Here is a 21,354-nt window from a genome sequence, read left to right as displayed (position 1 = left end):
GATTCCCAGGGCGACGCTGGTCCTAGCATCATGTTGAATTGAGCGTCCGCTTTTCGCGTACACTTGTCCTCGCGATAGGTAGCTCGCTCCGCCCTCCTCTTCTCCCTCTCCGCCCTCCTTTGCGCGTAGAACTCGCGCTTGTTGATGATGTCCTGCGGGAAGCGTTGGCGCCACAGCTCCATGGCTTCCTCATCCATCTCGGCGATGCCGAGACGGTGCTCCCGCCTCTGGTTGTCGCGACGATCCTCGTCGGTGATAAGCCGCGGCAGAGGCAAGAGCTCCTGTGCCCGCTCCCACGTCGACACGTTGGGGAAGTTCAATATTCTATGAGGCCACCGGAGGCGCCACGCCGCCGCGTCGTACGCGCGGGCGGCCTCGTTGGCGGTGTCGAAATTGCCGAGGCCGAGGCGCATCCCGCGGAACAGGTTCTCGATGGAGAAGCTGCCGGAGGGGCGCGCGCGGACGCCGTGGTATCCCCAAGTTTCCCCGCGACGCGGCTGCATGGTGGCGCGATGGCAGCGAGGCAAGAAAGAGCGGGGAGAGAGTGGTGGCGAGGCGCAGAGCGGGGAGAGAGCGGTGGCGAGGCACAGAGTGGGGAGAGAGCGGTGGCAAGGCACAGAGCGGTGGGAGGGCGTTGGATTTTATAAAGCACGCCGGACGCCGTGCGCCAAAACTATAGCGCACCCAACCGCTTTTTCCCGCGCGCGCGCGATCCTTTCCCGACGTCCCTACTATCTCTACTCTCTTTTCTACTATTATATTTATTTTATATTTAATATTTATCTCTACTCTCTTCTCTACTGTTATATTTATTTTATATTTAATATTTATCTCTACTTCTCTACTCTCTACTCTTTTTTCTACTTAAAAAACAGAGTTGGTGATGATTGTGTGCCTGCCATCCTGCAATATAGGCCGTCCGATTTATATCCGATGGATAGGAAGGAAAGTATGGCAATTTTGTAGAAAGATACCCACACCCCTCTCCAGATTTGCAAATAAGGCCTTCCCTCGTTCATCCTTTTCTCCTACAAGATAAACTACTCATACAAATGCCTCTTGATGTTCCGTGCGATGCATGGGCATCTTGCTAGTTCTAAAAAACTTTCCATCATTTGCCACACTACTGGTTGCAGATGAAGAACCTACCCAAGCACAGCGTGATACAGGAGCGACGCACAATTACAAGCTGATATTCTGTTGGACAATGGAGGCTATAACCAATTACTTTTACGGAACAATATCAACCAGGAAATTTGAAGGGTAGGTATGAACAAAATTGGAACTGCACATGTACTGCTAAGTGATTCAATACACACATTACCAATCGAGGAGGAGAACGATGGTTGCGGCGGCCTCTGTGCATCATGGTCGGCAACGGGAGTCAGTTCATTGTCCACGACGGTGGTGCTTCTGCGCTTGGCGTCGGCTTCCGGGAAGCTAATCCGAGACTGTGGAAGACGGTGCCGGGGAAGAGGCTTCGTATACAACGACGACGGTGGACCGGCTCCAGTGCGATGTACGAGGTCGTCGATGAGGCAGATGCGCTACAGTGGACGAGTGCGCCGATGGAGAAGGGCAGGAGCACGAAGGTTGCGGTGCCGTGGAGAAGTCTATTTTGGTGTGGGCATAGAAAATGGGGAGTATTCAGGTGTACTACTCTGGGTGCCGGGGTGGGGTTGGCTGGGTAGGGTGAACTTGAAGTTACAAAAACAGGCCCTACCAAGCGTAATCCATAGACCTGTTCCGAAGGTTATGATGGTAAATTCGCACTGCTCGAATCAGGGTCGCGGGAGATTTTCCCGCCGACCTGAAAATTTTGTGACACTGAACTCCCCGTGTGGCGTGTTGGGTGATTGGGCTAAGCAACTAGCGAGTAGTACTAGTAACTACTAGTACTCCCTCCGATTTTATTAACTCTGCATATTAGGTTTGACCGAAGTCAAACTTCCTAAAGTTTGACCAAGTTTATAGAAAAATATAAACATTTACCATAACAAATATGTATGATGTGAAAGTACATTCAATAATGAATCTAATGGTATTTATTTGTTATTGTATATGTTAATATTTTTTGTTATAAACTTTCTGAGAGTTCACAAAACTTGACTTTGAGCAATGCTAATACGCGGACTTAAATAAAAACGGAGGGAGTACACATTTGTTTTCTTAGTTTGTAGTGAATTAATCATTTGTTGTAATTGTGAAATAAATATATTAGGCTACTGACTTCGAATGTAATGGTCTATACAATTCAATAGTTACAATCATTGTTGAATTTCAAGATGTATACGAGGTCTATAGTACTTCACAATATGCTCAAACTCACATAATCCCAATCAAATGAGAATCTAAATGCATTTCATAGTTATTACTTTGTAGGATGCAACAAAACCAACCATAAATCTACATCATCCATTATAAAAGCAACATTTTGAACACATCCCAATGTGTGAATGACACATGTAGAGAGAGCTTGCAAAGATGGAGCAGATAGGGCGGTAAAGATTGTTTGTATGTGGACAAGAGAGTAGGAGACAAACCTAACAAGAGAGAGAGAGATAGAGAGAGGAAGAAGTTAGGTCTGTGAGATAGATGGAGACATGTAATATAGAATACGTGAGATGTGTGTGCATCCGGATTCTGTAGACGTGGAAGGAGAAGAGACAACATGTTTGATGAGATAGCTGGAAAAACATGGACAAGAGGGGAAGGATCTCGTGGGTTGAGGGATTGATAATTTTGTGCGGGAGAGAGAGGGATTGGTAATTTTGTGCGGGAGAGGTGGGGGGGGGGTCGAGGAGTCAGTTAGCCGTCTCACATCATCCTGCTTCCGAATGGCCCCGCATTCTCTAGTGTAGTGTGGTCACCGTCTTCGATCTCCTCGATGCCCTCTTTGAAGGTTGAGGTGTTGTGCATGCTGGGGTGCAGAGAAGCACAAGCGAGAGTGGTCACCATATAGCCTTGGATGGGGATGAATTGTGTGCTCGGGGGAGGGGAGTGTGTGTGCGGTGTGTGTGTGTGTGTGTGTGTGTGTGTGTGTGTGAGGTATTGGGAGGAATCAAACCTATGGAGAGAAATGTGTGTATGTGACGGAAAGCTACATGCTAAATAGGGTTTTCAAGAAGAGATTGTGCTTGCGAGATAGAGAGCGATGTGCGGGCCTTGAGGTGGGCAGGGGCCGGGTGAGGGTGTCAAAATGTGTGCGTTGATGCATGTGTTACATGCAATCGTGCGAGAGACGGATGAATCGAGAGAAATGGTTGTTGTGTTATGGATGCTCCTCTCTCTCTCACACACACACACACAAGTACAAATAGAAGACCGTTCTCTCATGTATACACAACGTATCGGAATATGTCTATGTCTCACTCATGCATGATCATTTGCACATTCACACCTCTCTATGTCTCTATCACACGCACACTGTCTCCACATTGCCCTTCCGCCACAACACACATATGGACACATACACACGTTCTCTCTCAGTCACACACACAAAATCAGTATTAGAAAAACTAAGGCGCACCAAAACGTCCAAATCCAAATAAACACAAACTGGAGCTAAATTCATATATATGGAAATATTGTAGCGTCAAGAACTTTTCCAGGAAAAAAGTTGAGTAATATTCGGGGATTGTTTTCACACACACAAAAAGGTTCAGTGGGTGTCCTTCGAGCGCGACACGGCGACGCACCGTTCGATCATCCGCGCGGCCGCGGTTCACGCGCTTGCACATGATTCCGTATCGTTGCTGTGGTAACTAATATAAGCACTGCCTCAGTCTAATGTTTACTTGTACTAGTATGGTTTTCTTTTAAGTTTGACCCACCCTATATAAAACTAAACTAAGCTCCCATACGCGCACTCGTCAATATGCCGCCGCCGCCATTGCGCATGCCGGTGCCCGCCTGCTCCGGCCAACCATTTCTCGCCCATCACCGCCGTGTCGCCGCCATCCCTGTACCATGAAGCTGAAGGCTTGCCCGCTCACGTCGTCTGCAGTCCCTCCTCACGATGCCGCCGCACTGCCAAGCACGCGAGCAGCTGGTGGAGCCGCGTCTATGCACGCAACGTACGAAGAGGAGGACGAGCGCGTACTCCAGCACGCCGGCGAGAAGGAACTAGCGTGTCATTGTCGTCTCCGCCCGCGCAGAGGAGGTGCGCATGGTAGCTGTCGCGGCGGAAGCCGGTCGCACCCGCGCCGAGCCCGCAAACCGGGTGCGGACGCGGAATCTACCTTCGAGACCTTGAATGCCACATGGATCCTGCAATCTGAAGGAGTTATTTGGGTCAGTCGACTCTTGTGAGCCGTTGGATGCAACATGGATGGCTAGAAGGGCTTCTTCAACCTCCGAAATCGATGCACTGTTCATCTTCTCAGCTCGCCACACGCCTAACCGCCTGCCGCCGCCGCCCCACCCTCCCCTGAACCGCCTGCCATCGCCATGCTCCCCCACCCCTACCATCCGTTTAACCCCGGGCACGATCCTTTTTTTCTGGCGAACTGCATTCCACACCCAACACTCATAAGATAGATCATGCGCACCCTGCCACCCTAATATAGATACCGGGGTAGCTTCTCTGCCGTCTTCTTCCTTCGCCCCGTCGAACTTCTTTCACAAATCGACTGACCGAAATTATACTACTAGTACGAACGTATTAAGTACAGTAGGAACACGAAGATATGAGCAGTAGTACCAACTGCAAGAAGAACAGTAGTAAGACATAGTACTAGTACTACTGTACGTACTAAAGAGTTCAAATAACGAGAAAGAACATAAAGTTCAAATAACGAGAAAGTACATAAACATAGTTCTGCTGGGGGCTCAGCACAACACACCCCTGAAATAAAACTAGGCAACTAGTCTGCTTGACACTGTAGTAGAACCAACATGAACGACGACACTGCCACCTTACTCGGGGTCCGAGTCCACGTCCTCGACTTCGTCCTCGTCCCTCTTCCTCTTCCTCTTCGCTGCCGCTTCTTTGCTTGAACCGGACACTGGGCTCTGCTTCTTCATCCAACCCTTGTAGATATTTAAACAAAGGTAGGCATCCATTGCTGCGTACAGGATGTGATCTTCATCTATTGTCTTCAACTCCCATGCATGATGAAACTCGTTGTGAGGTTTCTTCAGTTTAGCGTACGAAGGATCAATCATGGCTGCTGCCAGGGTCAGCATTGAAGGCTGAGAGGAGGACACCAGGCTTGCCTTTTGGAGATCGAAGGGCTGGCCTACAACGAGGCCTATCCGACCCAGGACATCCCTGTCGTTCCTAAAGTCTACAGTAACGAATTTCACTCTTTCGTCCTTGAGGAAGTTCTTAAAATCCTGGCACTCAACGTCGGCATGGCATATGTGGTAGACCAAGCTCACGTTATGTACGCAAACCTGGATCACGGCGGGCTTCTTCTTCTCTGCCTCCTTTAGAATCTTCTCGCTTTCCAGGACTGTGGTGTACTCAACATCTAGCCCAGCGACCCACTCATCCTTTGACTGTTCGAACATGCTTCAGGAAGCGAGCAAGGCATGCTTTCACCGTCGCGGATCCACGGGTGTAGATGACGATGAACTCATCACCGGTGATGGCTCTAACCTGGTACTCTGCGGCGACCATGGAGATTTGGGAGTCCATGGATTTTGGAGGAGGGTTAGGAGAAGTTGAACTGGTGTAATGTGAAAGGACGGGACGACTGGGAGCGAACTATTGTAAGGTAGAAGACGGGGACGAGTAGGGCGTGCGAACGACGTGGGGTTGTTGGCTTGCCCGGTGGATAAACGGCTACAAGGCCCCAAAGAGTTCTCGAGTACTATGCGGGACCCACTAGATGTCATGCCTACTAGACCCATATCGTACGCCTGACGGTATAGCTTCTGCCTGTTCGCACGCCATGCCGACGCGTGGATGTAACTTCACCTAATTCCCTCAACCGTTGCGCCTCCCACGACCTTCGCCTCCCTCGCGCAGTCGCGCCTTTGAGACTTCGACCGGCTATAAATGAGCAAATTTTTTTTGCCTACTCTGCATGCATGATACTCCCTCTGGTCCTTTTTACTACCGTCAACTGTTTGCAAATTTTTGACCAAATTTATACTAAAAATATCAATATCCCCAATACTGATTATAATGAGTATAAAAACTATGTTTTATAATGAGTATAAAAATATTGATTTGACATTGTGAATGTTGATGTACATTTTTCTATAAGTTTGGTCAAAGTAGAGGTACATTGACTTCAGACAAAACTTAAATGCACAATGCAGACTAGTTCCTCTGTCCAGGTGCGTGCCATGTCATATCTAGTCATCACAACAAGGTTAGCTATTAGAGTACCACTACCTCCCTTCTAGTTTAAAGGGCTCGATTCAAAAATTTCACCTACTCTTACCAAGATAGAGGCGGTGGAATAGTTTTTGTAGTGGTTTCTAGAGTCTGGACTCCATCTTCAGGAACCTTCGCCGCCGCCGGCAAGAATGCAAGGAGATGAACCAGAAAGGAAATGAGGCTGGAATGAGTAGTTCTGTATTTTATATAGTGGCAGAGGTGGGTAAATATCTGCTATATAGTACCTTCGGTGGCAAGGCCATGTCTCTATGCACACACATCTCAGCCGTTGGTTCCAAGTAGATCGAACGGCTCACGTTGTCCAGAGGCAGACATACCATCACCACCAACTGAGATTTTTATAGGAGTGGTCATGCATGCATGTGGTGTAATTAATGCATCGGTTTACACAAATTGTCGAGAAAACGAGAGTACTAATTAAGTACTTTTGCAACTACGGAATTAATTCCACCATTCATCATCTACCTTGCATGAAGAGATTTTCAAATTAAGCCCTATAAACCGGAAAGGAGGGAGTACCACATTACCACCACTATGGCCAGCCTTAATCATCGCATGCAATAATTTAGTGCACCCTGAAATCTGAACGCCTGCTTGACTCTCCTTCTCCCTCCAGCAGTCCCACCACTCCACCCCGTGTGGAAAAAATCTGCATGCATGACTCTCCTGCGCCGCGCTCATCCAATCCGTTGTGATCAACAATATTTCCACTCCTTCCCTCACCCGTAATTTACTCCAACAAATATGCCCACGTAGCTGCTTCAGTTACTTAATTGTAGGTGCATTGGGTCACTGACATGTGGGCCCAACAGGCATCTGGCCCACATGTCAGTGACGCAACTGGACCTGCAGTTAAGTCAGTGAAGCTCAGTCCATATATTACGTAGGTGTGCCATTGCTCGCTATAAATACTGCGTCTCCCACGATATTCGGAAGAATGCTCACGTTCATCGCTATCTCCTCCCCCTCCATCTCACGTCGACCACCATGGCATCCCTCCTCCCAAGGCCCAGGCGCCCCTCGCTGCACCGCATGGACGGTCACGCGTCGCCATTCCATTCCTCACCGCCACTAGTCGAGGAGGACGCGTCGCCATCCCGTTCCTCGCCACCACTAGTCGAGGAGGACGCGTCGGCGTTCCGCTCCTCGCCGCGACGCGTCGAGGTGGACACGTCGGTGTTTCCAATCTTGCCAGCATGCGCGTCGGAGGACGCGCCGGCTCCCCGCTACGAGGAGAACGCCGCGCCGCCCGCCGAGCACCCCAGCCTTGAGGAGCTTTGGAAAGAAATGGATGTCGCCTTGTGGGAGGCTTTGCCTCCGGCAGAGCGCGCCAAAATAGAGTCGGAGAAGAAGGCCGAGGAAGAGAAGCGCGCCGCGGGGCAAGCTGCCTCACAGGCCTATGTCGCGTCCGAGAGAGTCAAGCAATTGGCTCTTTGGCAGAAGGCTCGTGCGAGGGCCGTGAGGGTGGCGGAGGACGCCCGTGCCAAACCCCTGAGTGCAGTCGGGCCCAAGCGCCTCATCTACGCTTGGCGGTACATGGACGGGGTGCACACTTCTAGCGAGGAGGAGTACCTGTTGGCGCCGGATCACCACACTGGTGTGTTCGCGCTCGCCCGCCGGCAAGCCGCCAGTCAGCCTTTCGCGAGTTGCGAGGCTGAAGAAGAGGCGTTGTGTCGGCGCGCTGGGAAACGGCCGCGCACCAGGGCACTCGTGGCGCGCCGCAAGCGCTCCTGCGAGCGCCGTGGCTTTTATTAGGAATATAATTTAGTTTTGTAAGGCGATCTCATTAGTTTTAGGACGCAAATGATAAATCCCGAACGTTCGGGAATTATTAGCGTCCTTAATTAAGTATGTAAAAGGAAAAGTTTGGAAACCTTGTGTATCCGTATGCATTTTGTAAGTACGTGCATATGTCACATGCACTAACATTTTATCAGTTAAATCTTTGGTCAAAATTTAGCACAAATTACAATGGTGACGAATAAACCAGGACAGAGGTACTAGTAGTAGTTTAGAAGCCCAAATAAATGAGTGAGGCGCCTTAATGTTACTCTCCACTGTGACTAGTCTTATGGGAAAAGCTGGGAAGAGACGGCTTATTTTTTAAGCCGCCAAAAGAACTGGCCCTAGGAGTGGTAGCTAGGGATACTAGGAGTAGTAGCTAGGGATCGAGTGTGCGAGATGAACCGGAGAAAGTAAATGCAGAGAGATGAAATGCAAAAAAGACGGAGGGATGTGATGGTTGCTTGTCCGTTTATTTTACCAGGCCACTTATTACTGGGAGTGGTTGGGTTTTGTGATATGAAGGCTTTACTGCCGCGCCACGAGCGGGGTGAGACTCGCGTGCAGCGCCGCCCTCTACACTAGTACTACATCGGTCGTGGTTTATTAGTCCCCCATTGAATTTGACTGAAGATTTAACTGACAAAATGTTAGTGCATGTCAACAAAAACTATATCGTTGGATTCGTATTTGAACATAGTTTTCAATGATATAATTTTAGGTGACATGCATCAGCATTTATCGTACTATATATAATGTTAGTTCAATTTTTGGTCGTACTAATCTATAGTAAGGTGCCCGTGCGTTGCACGGAACAGTGAAATGCATTGATCGGGGAGTTGTTTATTTTGACAAAGGATGTGGGGGTCATCTCATGTGTAACGGGTATCGATAGGTTTCTTCGGATATTATTTCATCTCTAGAGCTCACAAACATCCGGGTGAAATAGATAAAAAAGTATCTTTTGCAAACAAAAGCGTTCAACTGTTCAACCTGCATCCAAAACTTGTGAAGAAATAACACTTATTGTGCTTTGCAAGAAATGATCTTTAAGAATTAGTTTTTGAGTATCGATTGTTATACATGTTGGCTACAGATGACATGGCACTTTCTTATAGTCAACAGTTGGCTATACTATTAAGTATTAACCATGCCCTTATACACCTAGACGGAGGGATTAAATCAGGATGACTTGGAAGGGGGCAGAGGAGATGTAAGAAATGGTTCATCATAAGTCTTTCACCAGTACTGTAGTAAAAATTTCATACATGGAAGATTCTAGACTAAACCATAAATGGATACACTTTTATTCATGCGCGATACTCCAATAGAGCAAGATCATGCATGGAAGTCTCCACATGCTTAGACAGCGGATTACATTGAGTGAAGACTAATGATCAACATTTAACTTGGTAATGCATATGTCTAGGCGAACCTCCTTGGAGTCCCCGTGCACCACGTTGGGGCCAAATCATACCATGCGTCTTCCATGTCCACATCAGCGGGAAGGTCCTAGCTCGGAACAGTCCTAGTCAGCTTGATGTAGCGAGTGTCGCCGCCCACGTAACTCGGAGGGGTAGTAACAGTGAGCATGCACCCGTCCATCGGCCTCGTGTCGGTGTCAGCGTCAACGGCGTCGCCCCTGACGCACACTACAGAGACGAGGCGGCGGTCAAGAGGAAGACGCTGCCGTCCTCCTCCGAGACTAGCAGGTGGCAGTGATCCTCCAGCGACTCCGGCACGGTGAACGGGTAGCGCGTCTCGTACTTGATGTTCTTCGCCGCGGGCCAGTAGTGATAGACGGACGCCTGCATGAGGTGATGCACGAGGTCCGCTGGCGAGCCCCAAAATGGCATCGAGCACTCATAGCAGTAGACAAAGGGCTCCTTGGAGGCATCGACCAGGCCGTCGATGAAACGGGAGTGGCTATAGGGGACGGTGCACCAGTTGAATATATGAGCAAGTTACTACGAGATTTAGTCTGAATAAGCACAAAATAAATCATGACGACTATAAAAGAGATTAAACTAATCATGTCGACTAGCATAGTAGATGAACAGATCGAATCTAGGACACAGACTAGAAACATGAATTCTACCATGATTTCAAAGAGGAAGGACAGAAACACATATGGTGCAACGGGAGCAGCACCGTTGGTGTTGAGGTTGTCGCCCATGTCGTTGAGGAAGAGGTTGCCGAGGTCGGGGAAGAAGTCATCGTCGATGAAGTCGTCACTGCCAGCAGTCGTGAGAGTGCGCTCCCCAAATTTCAACAGCGCCCGCCGAATGGAGCGCAGGAGGAAGTGGCTGTAGGGGACGTTGCGGCCGCCGAATGGAGCGCAGGAGAAGCACATGAAGCAGTGCTCCTCCCTAGTCTCTATCTCTACTCTTATCTCTATCTCTACTACTCTTCTTTCTTTTTTATAATATACTACTAGCTGTCAAATCGAATAGTACCGCGCCGCCCGCTGCACGCCCGGCTAAACACGCCTCCTCGCCTCCATCAAACCCCTCCGTTAAACCCGCATGCAAACCGAGAAACCTCTCTGGCCCGCGGGAGGAAATTTGCGGTTGCCGTTGGAGAATAATAGAGTCACGTCCAATCCATTTGAGTTAATTGCGCGTATGATTCTCCCTCTATAAAAAGTTAATTGCATCCTTAATCTTGTATTCTAAGTACTCTATGGGTTCCACTATCAGTACAGTGTACATTACTTGCAGGCTGGCTACAGATTCGTACAGAAAGTTAGAAAGAAACGAATCCATCCTTAATCTTGTATTCTAAGTACTTTGTGGGTTCCAGTCCCAGTACAGTAGCGAAAGAAGTATAGATTAAAAAATATATAAAAAGCTACAATTTAGGATAGAATTCGAACTCAGGCCATCACGTTGCAAGTATCCGGCCCGGACCAGTACACCAGGTGTTCGTTGCGGACGATGTAAGAGATAAACCTTTATAGCAATGAGCCCGTCCGTTGCAACAGATCCAAAGTAGAATAATACATATTCACAAATTTTAAAGAAAATAATTTAGTTTTGATATACATATCACTAAAAATATCTTATGTTTCACTCCAAATACATTCTTTGGGCTGTTTTGATGAGGTAAGGGAGGAATGTGGTTGGTTTCAAGATACTAAGGGGTTTTGTGTAAACTGGAGTAGAGAAGTGGGAATTGTTGCAAAAGGCCACAACTTACATCACAACCGTTAGATGTAGATCCAATGGTCAGAAATGGCGGATGGCAGACACACCATCATCACCAACTGAGTCTTTTATATGAGTATATATAAGTATAAGTAATATAGGAGTAGGAGTAGAGAAAAAACCAAGTTGGTGATGATGGTGTGCCTGCCATCTTATAGTATAGACCGTCCGATCTATATCTGACGGATAGAAAGCAAACTATGACAATTTTACAAAAGATGCCCGCACCTCTCTCCACATTTACAGATAAGCCCTTGCCTCGTTCATCCTTATCTCCCAGAACCTCATTGCCTAGCAATTAAAAAAGGAAGTCTCCGGAACAATCTAGCATGGTGGCCACTGCCGGCGCCATCCATCCCCATGCCTCCGCCCAGTCCGACCACCGGTCACCACCACGCCCCACTCCTCCTCATCTATCATCTTTATCAAGATATCATTTTTTCCATGAAGTGGTCGAGATACCATGTTTCCGATAAAATTCTCGAGATATCATTAGTTTTTACACATGGGATTACTCCTGCATGGGTCAATCACAACAGGTGTTTTGTAAAAAAAAATGCATCTTGATGTTCCGTGCAATGCACGTGCATCTTGCTAGTTTTTTGTATATAATTCCAAACACCACGTAGACACGGTCTTTGACCATTTTACAACTATGTTAGTATCATTGTTAGTTGTCAGCGGGTGCAAGTTATAGCCCCGGGTGTTTTAACCCTTTTTTAGTAATGATATCCGGCGATTGTTCGCCACGAGCTCAATCATGGCGAATCCCACGTAACCGTCAGATTTCCACCCGACGGTGGCCTATTTTTAAGCCATAGTATTTGACAAAACCGCCACCCTTACACACGTACTATAACTGCGTCGCGGGCATTTGCAACTGCCATGTCTGCCAGTGAACGTTTGCTGGGGATTGGAGTTAGCATCGATGGCGGTTCATAGTCGTTCCACGCTCGGGCATTGAAGTTTGTAACTATTTTAGATTAGAATATACTAATCCTCCCGTGCTAGTAGTAGAGCAGAGTCCTACTCCACTACTACTCTAGTCAAGCAAGTTAGGGCATAGTAGTAGGTACTATAGGGAGTACCAGTACTGTGATCACTCAAGCAAGTTGTCTGGCATTGATATGACCCTACGTTGCTGGTATGTGTCTTGTAAGTCAAGCGGCGTGCTGTAGTCATCATCACCTGTCCACTTCCCGCAGCACATATTCGCTTCTGCATCCTTGTCCGCACATAATCGTCCAATCTTCCATCCCTGCTAAGGCGCCTCCCCCATCTTCCGAAACCCAAGCACTAACAATGGCAGAACCGAGCAGCGTCTGCTGAAAGAGTGGCTGGAATTTGCTCCCCACAGAGGTAATCAAGCTCATTGTTTCGCGTGTGGACAATCTCAGTACCATGCCATTCGCCGCGTGCTCGTCGGGGTTGTACCATTTACTCAAAGCCCTTAGGCCGGAGCTTTTTAAGCCAACTCCTTGCTTGCCGATACCGCCTGATCTTCAGAAACGACATGTCACGCAGCATAACGATCGTAGGGTGGCGAGCATCAACCCTCTTGACTGTGATCTGATCCCCGTCACCCTCAACCACATTAGCGGTATGTACTGGGTCGGCATGAACACGTCTTGGATGGTGCTCGTCGACGGTGGCGGCAGCTGGATGCTCGTGGAGGTCTACACCCAGCGATTGATCCCCCTTCCTTCGATTAACACTGCACTGCTTTGGCACCGCGGCCCAGAATACTCGGAATCTTACAGTAGCCAACATGATACCAAGTTTGATTTGCTCAAGGTTGTAATCTGCCAAGTGCCCACAAGATCTGCGAATTATAAAGACTTCAGGCTAATTGCGTTCTTCAACCGCGGTCTCGCCTATCTGACAGGTCACTGCGGTAAGTGGATAAATCTGCACGTCCATCGCAGGATCATACATCCTCCATGGTTCTCTGATGCCATTGAACACAAGGGCTTCATTTACGCTGTCGACTCCTTCTATGGCTGGACGTATTGCTGGCCTACTCCAGTCATCGCTACAAACGGCTGTTACAGCAGTATGTTACTTTCCTATGATATCATGATGGCTTGCTTATATTACTGTCAACATTTACTGAAAAAATATTCATGCTCATAACATGTTGTTCTTAAGATTGACTACATTAAGAGCCCTTTTTTATTTGACTCCAACTTGATATGATGTTGTAGGCCGCCTGGTGTCCCTACCCTTCCTAATCCCAGAACCTTTCAAAGAAAAGCGGCATGGCAGTTGCAGGTGGTTCCTGGCTCGATCAGACGACGGCGAACGATTGATGATCGTTCGCACGTACCGGACGTGTTGTTTCGCGGAATACAATCACAGTCACTGCAAGGTCTTTGAGCAGGATCCCAGCTTCTCTGGGCCTTCAGGAATTTTTGACTGGAGGCTGGTAAGTAGCCTTGGTACACGCTCTCTGTTTCTCGGACTGAATTATCCGATTAACCAGGAGATAACCGACGGCAAGGATCATGATGGCAGCGCGGTTTCGTTCATCAGGCAAAACTGTGTGTACACAGCGTACCATGCGTCTCTGCATGCACCATACCCTGATATGTGCCGCCACGCTCTGCAGCCCAAAGTAGGAGAGAGGGTCGCAAGTATCAGATTTTGACCTGCTGGCTAGAGTTTTCCCCCGCCAGGCACCCATCTGGTTCAAGCCGTTAGCCAATCTCCACAGCTTAATAAATAGTAACGTCTAACTGAGCCAGTTAGTTAGATGCGTACACTTGGTGTAGTAGGATCTTTATTTAGTTTGATGCATACACTTGTTCTTTTTTGGTAGCCCTTTTGTAATGATGGTTGATGTTTGGTTCGAAAGAGAGAGCTGCGTCTTTACTCTTCTGGCATGCTTACTGCTTCTGTTGCACCCCCAGCCCTGGTTGCTGCTGCTACTATTTTCAATGTACAATCAGTAGTATATTTCATCTGTTGATTGAATAAATGTGTTGTTAGAACGACAAACACAATGTTTTGGAAGTCGTTGCACGGTCCGATCCTTTAGTGCCCCGTACCGTACGTAGCGCATACTATTTTTCATACGGAACACATTTTCCACTTGTTGATAACATGCAGCCCACTGATGAAGGCCCAATAGAGGAGCCCATAATTAACTGGAAGGGAGGCTCTCACATGAATCCGGCCCACGTACATGCTCATGGCCCCCCAAACATAAATAAGTAAATAAATAAATAAAGCTAAATGCTCATGCACCAGTTCTTTAAATTCATGATTTAACAGGAGGATATTATTTCCTATGATAGTGTCGTTACATTCAGTCGATATAATTCTTAGGCAAAGATAGCGACCAGTCTTCTTTCTCCCACCATTTTCTTCCTGCAACCAGCGGACCCATGCAAATCGTAGTCAACGTCGTAAATAGTTCCGACCCATTTTTATTTTTCAATAAGAATGTCCAACCCAGCCCAGCACATTGGCGACAACACTTTATCCTCCGCCTTGGTGCGCTTGCCGCAGCGCCGCTGTCCGGCCCTGTCAACATAGTGAATCGGGAGAGGACTGTAGATGTGAGTATGACAGTACGGACCCACCAGGTCCACTCCCGAACACAAGCAAAGCGCCTCTTTTACTACTCAGATGCACCCCTCGTTTTTTTACTCTAATGCACCCTGCTAATATCTGGGACCCACATCATTTTCAACATATAGTCAATTAATGATAGAATTGCAATTTTTTTTTGAGGATTTGTTCGGAGGAGCAGGCTTTAAACTGGGTTGTGCGGTCTGTGTGGCCCGTCTAACAACATGACCAGCCTAGCAGTTTTTTCTTTGGGAAAATAGGTAGGCCACTATTTCTTTTTGAAGAATACCCAAGCTAGGCCTATTTGTTTTCTCCGACTTACTGGGCTGCAAATCTTTCAAGACGAGGAGGGATGCATTCGGGCCTCGCCAAAGAGTTTGGTCAGTATTTGTTAAAAGTAAATGGGAAAATTAGTTTCTTTTTTTGTTTTTGTTCTTCACTGATATTTTATATTTCATTGGATTTTAACATGACATAGTACTAATTTATTTTTAAATTTGTTTTAGTACGGCTAATAATTTTTGGATTAAGAATATTTTGTTCCCCAGCAAAAAATTGTGAATTTTCAAAATTTCGCACATTTTTAGTTCAATTTTTTAACCCTTGTACTGACCAAAAAATGGGGAACAATTCTAAAAATGGAAAATGGGCTGCAATAAATTCCATATGAATTAGAAAATGAGTAAAAATCATAAAATAATAGCAAATGGGCTGTACACGCCACAAATTTCGAGGCTGACTTGTTTACGCAAGGCTTTGTCAGTCAACACACGATTCTAGCAGCAGTGATTGTTGGATGTCCATCCAACGACCGACGTGCTTCTTCAATCTCTGATCTTCCTACTCCAGCCGCCTAAACCAGCGCCGGCGGGACTGCCTACTGCCTCCTCTTGTGGCCCGTTATCATGCCGCGCAGGCTTCACCGGCCCACCCTACTCCCTCCGCTGGCCTGGCCGCACGCAATCAACTGCCTCCTTATTATGCAAAAAAAATGATTCCTCCCACTGACATCTGGGGCGCACCGGTTCGGAGGGTGACCTGTGGGCCTACTAAGTTGACGCGTACGCAGGGCTTTGTCAACTTAGTCAACAAATGATTATAGCAGTAGTGACCGTTGGATTTGAATCGAACGGTCCTACTGTTTCTTCAATCGCTTCTCTTCTTGCACCAGTCGCCCAAACCAGCACCGGTGAGACCGCCTGCTCCTGCCTCCAGTGGCCGGCTGTGCTATCGTTGAGGCCTCACCGCCCCTACTACTCCCACCGCTGGCCAGGCCCTGCGGTGACAGCACGCTCACATCGCAGTCGAACCAGTGAACCCTCGTACTCCTGTCCGCATGGGCTTCCATTGCCGCTTCTTCCCCGGCTCCGCGTCGTCCCCTTCCTAGGCCTCACCGTCGTCCACCGCCAGGGTGCTCTCGATGCGGCGTGGTCAATGTGGTCAACGACCGACTTCCATCGGAAGAGTACTGTACATGGAGAGGCTGATAGCTGGGTCCATGGCCGCAGGAAGGAAGTGCCTCCTCATTACGCGGAAAATAACGATTCCTCCACCTGACAGCAGCGACCCACCAGACGAGCCAGCGTATTTTGCAAAAAAAAACGTTCCCCCTGACTGCTGGGACCCACCAGCTACATCTTCACACTCAAGGAAGTGCCTGACAGTTGGGACCCACCTGGTCGAAGCGTACGTAGCATTGTCATTCTGGTCGCGAACGTGTACGTACATACTGGTCGATCAGTCTCTGTGCAAGTATGAACCATGGCTGAGTAAGTAGCGACACGTGTGTCGTTGTAGAGCACCCGACATAGCAGTTCACGCAGTCCCGTCTAAGTCCTGTACATGTACGTACAACCACAAGGCAAAAAATACGGCCACATACGTACATACGGGCGGGGTCTCGAGCGCGTACTCGCGGACGGCCAGGGCTTGTGTACATGGAGAGGCAACGGAGGGGAGCAATGGCGTCCTGTTCATCGGGCAGCGAACCGGCTGGGTTGGAACGGAGAAACAACGTCGTGTTCATCGGGAGGCAACGGAATACGTCGTATTCATCGGGAGCCAACCGGCTTGGACGGAACAACCGATGGAAACGAGGCCTGGCATACCGCACAACGAAGGAAACGGCCTTGTGTTCGACCGGCCATGGTCGAAACGGGATCCTATTCATCGGGAGGGGTCTGGCATACCACAAAACGGAGGAAACGGACCTCCTACGGTTGAAACGGGGTCATGTTGATCGGGAGGGGTGTGGCGTATCGCAAAACGGTGGAAACGGACTTGTGTTGGAGCTACGATCGAAACGAGGGTCCTGTTCATCGGGAGGGGTGTGGCGTACCACAAAACAGGACACCACGGGATACTGTTCATCTCCACCATCGACCTCCTCCAGCCTCCACGGGCTACTGTTCATCCACCGTTGACCTCCTCCAGCCTCCACCTGCGACTGTTCATCCACGGGCTCCTGTTCATCCAGCCTCCACCGCGCGCTCCCCCACCGGCTACTGTTCAACCAGCCCTCTCCATGGGGTCCCGTTCAACCACCCCTCCACGGGCTACTGTTCATCTTGCCCTCCATCGGCTACTATTCAACCAGCCCTCCACGGGGTCCTGTTCATCCAGCCCTCCACGGGGTCCTAGTCATCCACCCCCCCACCGGCTCGTTCACGGTCCTGTTCATCCAGCGGCAACACCACAGGGTCCTGTTCATCCACCCCCACTGGGACAGTTCATCCAGACCCCCCAACAACGCTCACTGTTCATCCAGAGGCAACATCGATCAGCTTCAGTTAGCAGCAGTAGCGAAGGAATCATTTGGGTTCAATTAACAGCAAGGGATCGTGTCGGATGTGGGGTTCCGGCAAACCCTTAAGGTTCAAACGCTGGGGTGCGCGCGAAGTCTTTCCCTCCTACCGATCTACGCCCTAGCTCACTAAGATCTCGCGGACGAACTCGACGAACTCGCAACACAGAAAGACACGAGGTTTATACTGGTTCGGGGCACCATTGTGGTGTAATACCCTACTCCAGTGTGGTGGTGGTGGATTGCCTCTAGGGCTGATGATGAATAGTACAAGGGAAGAACGGCCTCCTGAGGTTGAGGTGTTCTTGTGAGTAGGCTCTCGATCGGGTTGGATCAAGCTAAGATGATATATCCCTACTATGGTGGCTAGCTCTACTTATATAGGCCCTAGTCCTCTTCCCAAATATCGAGCGGGAAGGGAGCCAACAACGGCAGGCAAATTTGAAGGGGGACAGCTAGTACAAGCTATCCTGACAAAAGTGGTCTTCGCGTGCGAAAAGCTCTGGCGGTGACGCTGCCTTGGGCTCCATGATGACCTCTGTCTTGCCGTCCTCCTGGTCTTGGTCTTGTTGCACCAATATAGCAACCTTTGCCTGATGCCTCGTACTCTTCGCCTGCGCTGGCTTCCTTAGCACCAAAGAGGAAATAAGGACGCTGTGCGCGCTGGCGCCCGCCTGGTGTCATCCGTCATGGCTCACGTCACGAGAGCCTCGTGAGGTTTGCCCCGCCTTGATATCTTTGCTCCTCGTGAGCCTGCCTGGCTCGGCTACTCCAGAGGAGGTCCTGCATCGTCCGCCTCGCGAGGGTCTTGGATGCCTTGTTGATGAAGATGGGTCGTACGGCCCGCTGGCTTAGTCACGCTATGGGCCGCAGGCAGGCAAGTTTGGGGACCCCCGTTCCTAGAACGCTGGCAGTAGCCCCCCGGGCCCAAGGTGCGCTCGGGCTTGGCTTCGCGGCGAAGCCAAGGGTCAAGTTCGGAGCACCGTGGGCCCCAAAAGTCGGCGGCCTCAGTTGACGCGTGGCGGTTGATTGGACTTGGGCGTCTCCGCTTCCCCACGCTGCCTCGGCAACTGCTTGACCTGACAAAAGGCTGGCGCAGGCAGCACTTGCATTCATTGCTTCTTCCTTGCCTCGCTCCAGATCCCCTTTCTTGCTCCTCGCCACCGCTACCTCCAGATCCGCTCCATCCTTGCTCTGCATCTGCCACCCATGGTGCCGCCCAAGGTCAATAATTCCTCGGCACCGACTTGGTACGAGCCCGCTCTTGAAGCTCCCACCGTCACGGAGAAGAGCCTCGCCTCCGTGCGCCTGCTGACGGCGGGGGAGAGCAATGAGTGGGGGAATACGGAGCTTCGGCTCACCTCCGACGAGCCGGAGCATGAGTGGAGCACCTTCTTCCCCTTCTTCTCGAGCAGCGTCGCCGTTGGGTTGTTCCCTCCTTTCTCTGATTTCTTTTATGAAGTCCTCGACCACTACGGTCTGCAGGCGTTGCATCTCCATCCCAACTATGTCCTCCTCCTGTCCATCTTCGCCTACTACTGTGAGGCGTACCTGGGCGTTATGCCATCCGTGGCGCTCCTGCGCCATTTCTTCTTCCTCCACGTCAGCGGCGAGCACACCTCCGGATGCGCTAATTTCATCGCATGCGGCAGGGCCAACTCGATCTCGAGCACCGGGAAGAGGGCTGACAACATCCGATCCAAACGGGTCATGATGGATGCCCAACGTGCCGATCCGCGCCTGGCGTTGCCGACGGAGGCGCTCCGGCAGGGCAAGGGGTGGCCCAAGCCGGAGGGAGTGTTGGGGTAGATGATGACCGACCTGAAGCCGGGCAACGCGAGGGCGGCCAAGATAATGGGGGCGATGCTCCGGAGGGAGTTCCTGATGCTGCGGGTTGCCCCACTCCAGGCGCGCGCGCGCCCCCTCTGGGAGCTTGAAGAAGAGGAGAACAAGACCCGCCTGAGGCCAGGGGACCTGCCTGGCGATGAGTTGGACGCCATCCTGCGCCTCATAGTCGGGGACAACCAGGAGTACCCACCTAGCGCCTTCGTTCCCCTGTTCCAACGCAGGGACCGGGAGGAATTCGTCGCCTCCAGGCCAACTTTTGATGCGCACGGGCTGGTGCCGCCGGCGCTTCCGGGAGCTCCTTCGCTGCAGAAACCGGTGGAGGTGTCTTTTGGCGAGTCCCATGGAGAGGGGGAAGAGGAGGTGGACTCAGAGAAGACCCTGGAAGAGGTGGGGGAGACTTCCCCTCGAAGCAAGGCCGAGATTCTCCGCGCCCTTCCTAATGATGCCGAGGCCGACGCCTACTAAGGGGAGAGGGAGCAACCCCTCATCCTGACAAAGGGTAGGTCGTCGCTGGTGGCCCGTGGTGCCGCCTCCACCCTAACACCTCCTGGGGCTGGATCCGGTTCTGCTTCCGCACCGCCTGGCGCCGCCGGAGCCCGAACGCCTGCCCCTCAGGTCCCGATGCTATCAGGCTTCAAGCTTCCCAAGCGAAAGGTGGAGTACTTCGCGGTGGACCGGTAGGTGCCTCGAGCTTCGCTTTATCCCTGCTGGTACTTGCTATTTCCTGACGCTCGCCCTTGGTTGATCAGGCCGACATCTTCGGCGAAGAAGAGGAAGGAAGATACGGCGGCCGTGCCCCCCTCCGCAGAGAAAGGAGGCAGCAGCGCCCGCATCTCCCCAGCCCGGTCGTCCTCGCGGGGCCAAGAGGAACGTCGCCGCATGGAATCATCCCCCATGGCCTCGCTGGCTCCGGAGGTGCTGGCGCTTGGCGCGGCTGACAAGGTCCCAGCTGCTCCGGGGCCCGCGGTCTCCCAAGCCCTGGTGGCGCTGTCGCTTCCTCCTACTGCTGCACCTCCACTCCCTGGTTCTTCTGCTCCTGCTGCCGTCTTGGAGCGTGCCCTTTCGGAGATGACCCAGCTGCAGGCGGATCTCCTGAGCGCGGACCCGCGCCTGGTGGCCGGGCGTCTGGAGTTGGCCTCTGGCTGGCTTCACTCCGACCTGGCGGTTCGCGCGGCGCTGGGCCAGGCTGCTGCGGCTTCGGAGAAGGAGAAGCAAGGAGCCGCCAGCGCTGTAGCCGAGCGTGAGGCGGCTCTGAAAGACGCCAAGGCCGCCCGTGACCGCTGCCAAGTGCTGGAGGGCGAGTTGCAGAGCCTGCGCGACAAGCACGCCGAAGAGATACGCTGCTGCCAAGCGAAGGAGGAGGAGATGAAGGCCCGGGAGGAAGCCTTCAAGAACCGTGACGCTGAACTGGCGGAGCTGGGGAAGAAGTAGGCTGCCAAGTGCAACCGGTTGGAAGAGTTGGAGCGGAAGATGGGGACGAGGGAGGCCGATCTTGATGCCAAGGTGCGAGTCCTGGCCGAAGACCGCGTGGCCTTCGCCGATCTTGAGAAGAGATCTTGCAAGGCGCTGAAGACGCTCTACGAGCACGGCCTGGAGAAGCCGCTGGACACCGACGAGGACGGCCCCGCCCAGCTGCTTCCTCTCGTGGTGAAGGCGCTTGAGGAGGTCGTTGATGGCCTCGGTCCCATGGAGGAGGCAGAAGCTCGCGTCCTGTCTTCAGCCGCACTGACTCGCGTCTTCAGCCATCTGCACCTCCGCGACCCCAACGCTCGCCTTGACGAGCTGCTGGA

Source organism: Triticum aestivum, chromosome 3D (genome assembly GCF_018294505.1).
Source record: "Triticum aestivum cultivar Chinese Spring chromosome 3D, IWGSC CS RefSeq v2.1, whole genome shotgun sequence".
In the NCBI taxonomy this organism is placed as follows: Eukaryota; Viridiplantae; Streptophyta; class Magnoliopsida; order Poales; family Poaceae; genus Triticum; species Triticum aestivum.
The sequence above is the reverse complement of the archived record's forward strand: the minus strand, read 5'-3'. Positions refer to the sequence as shown.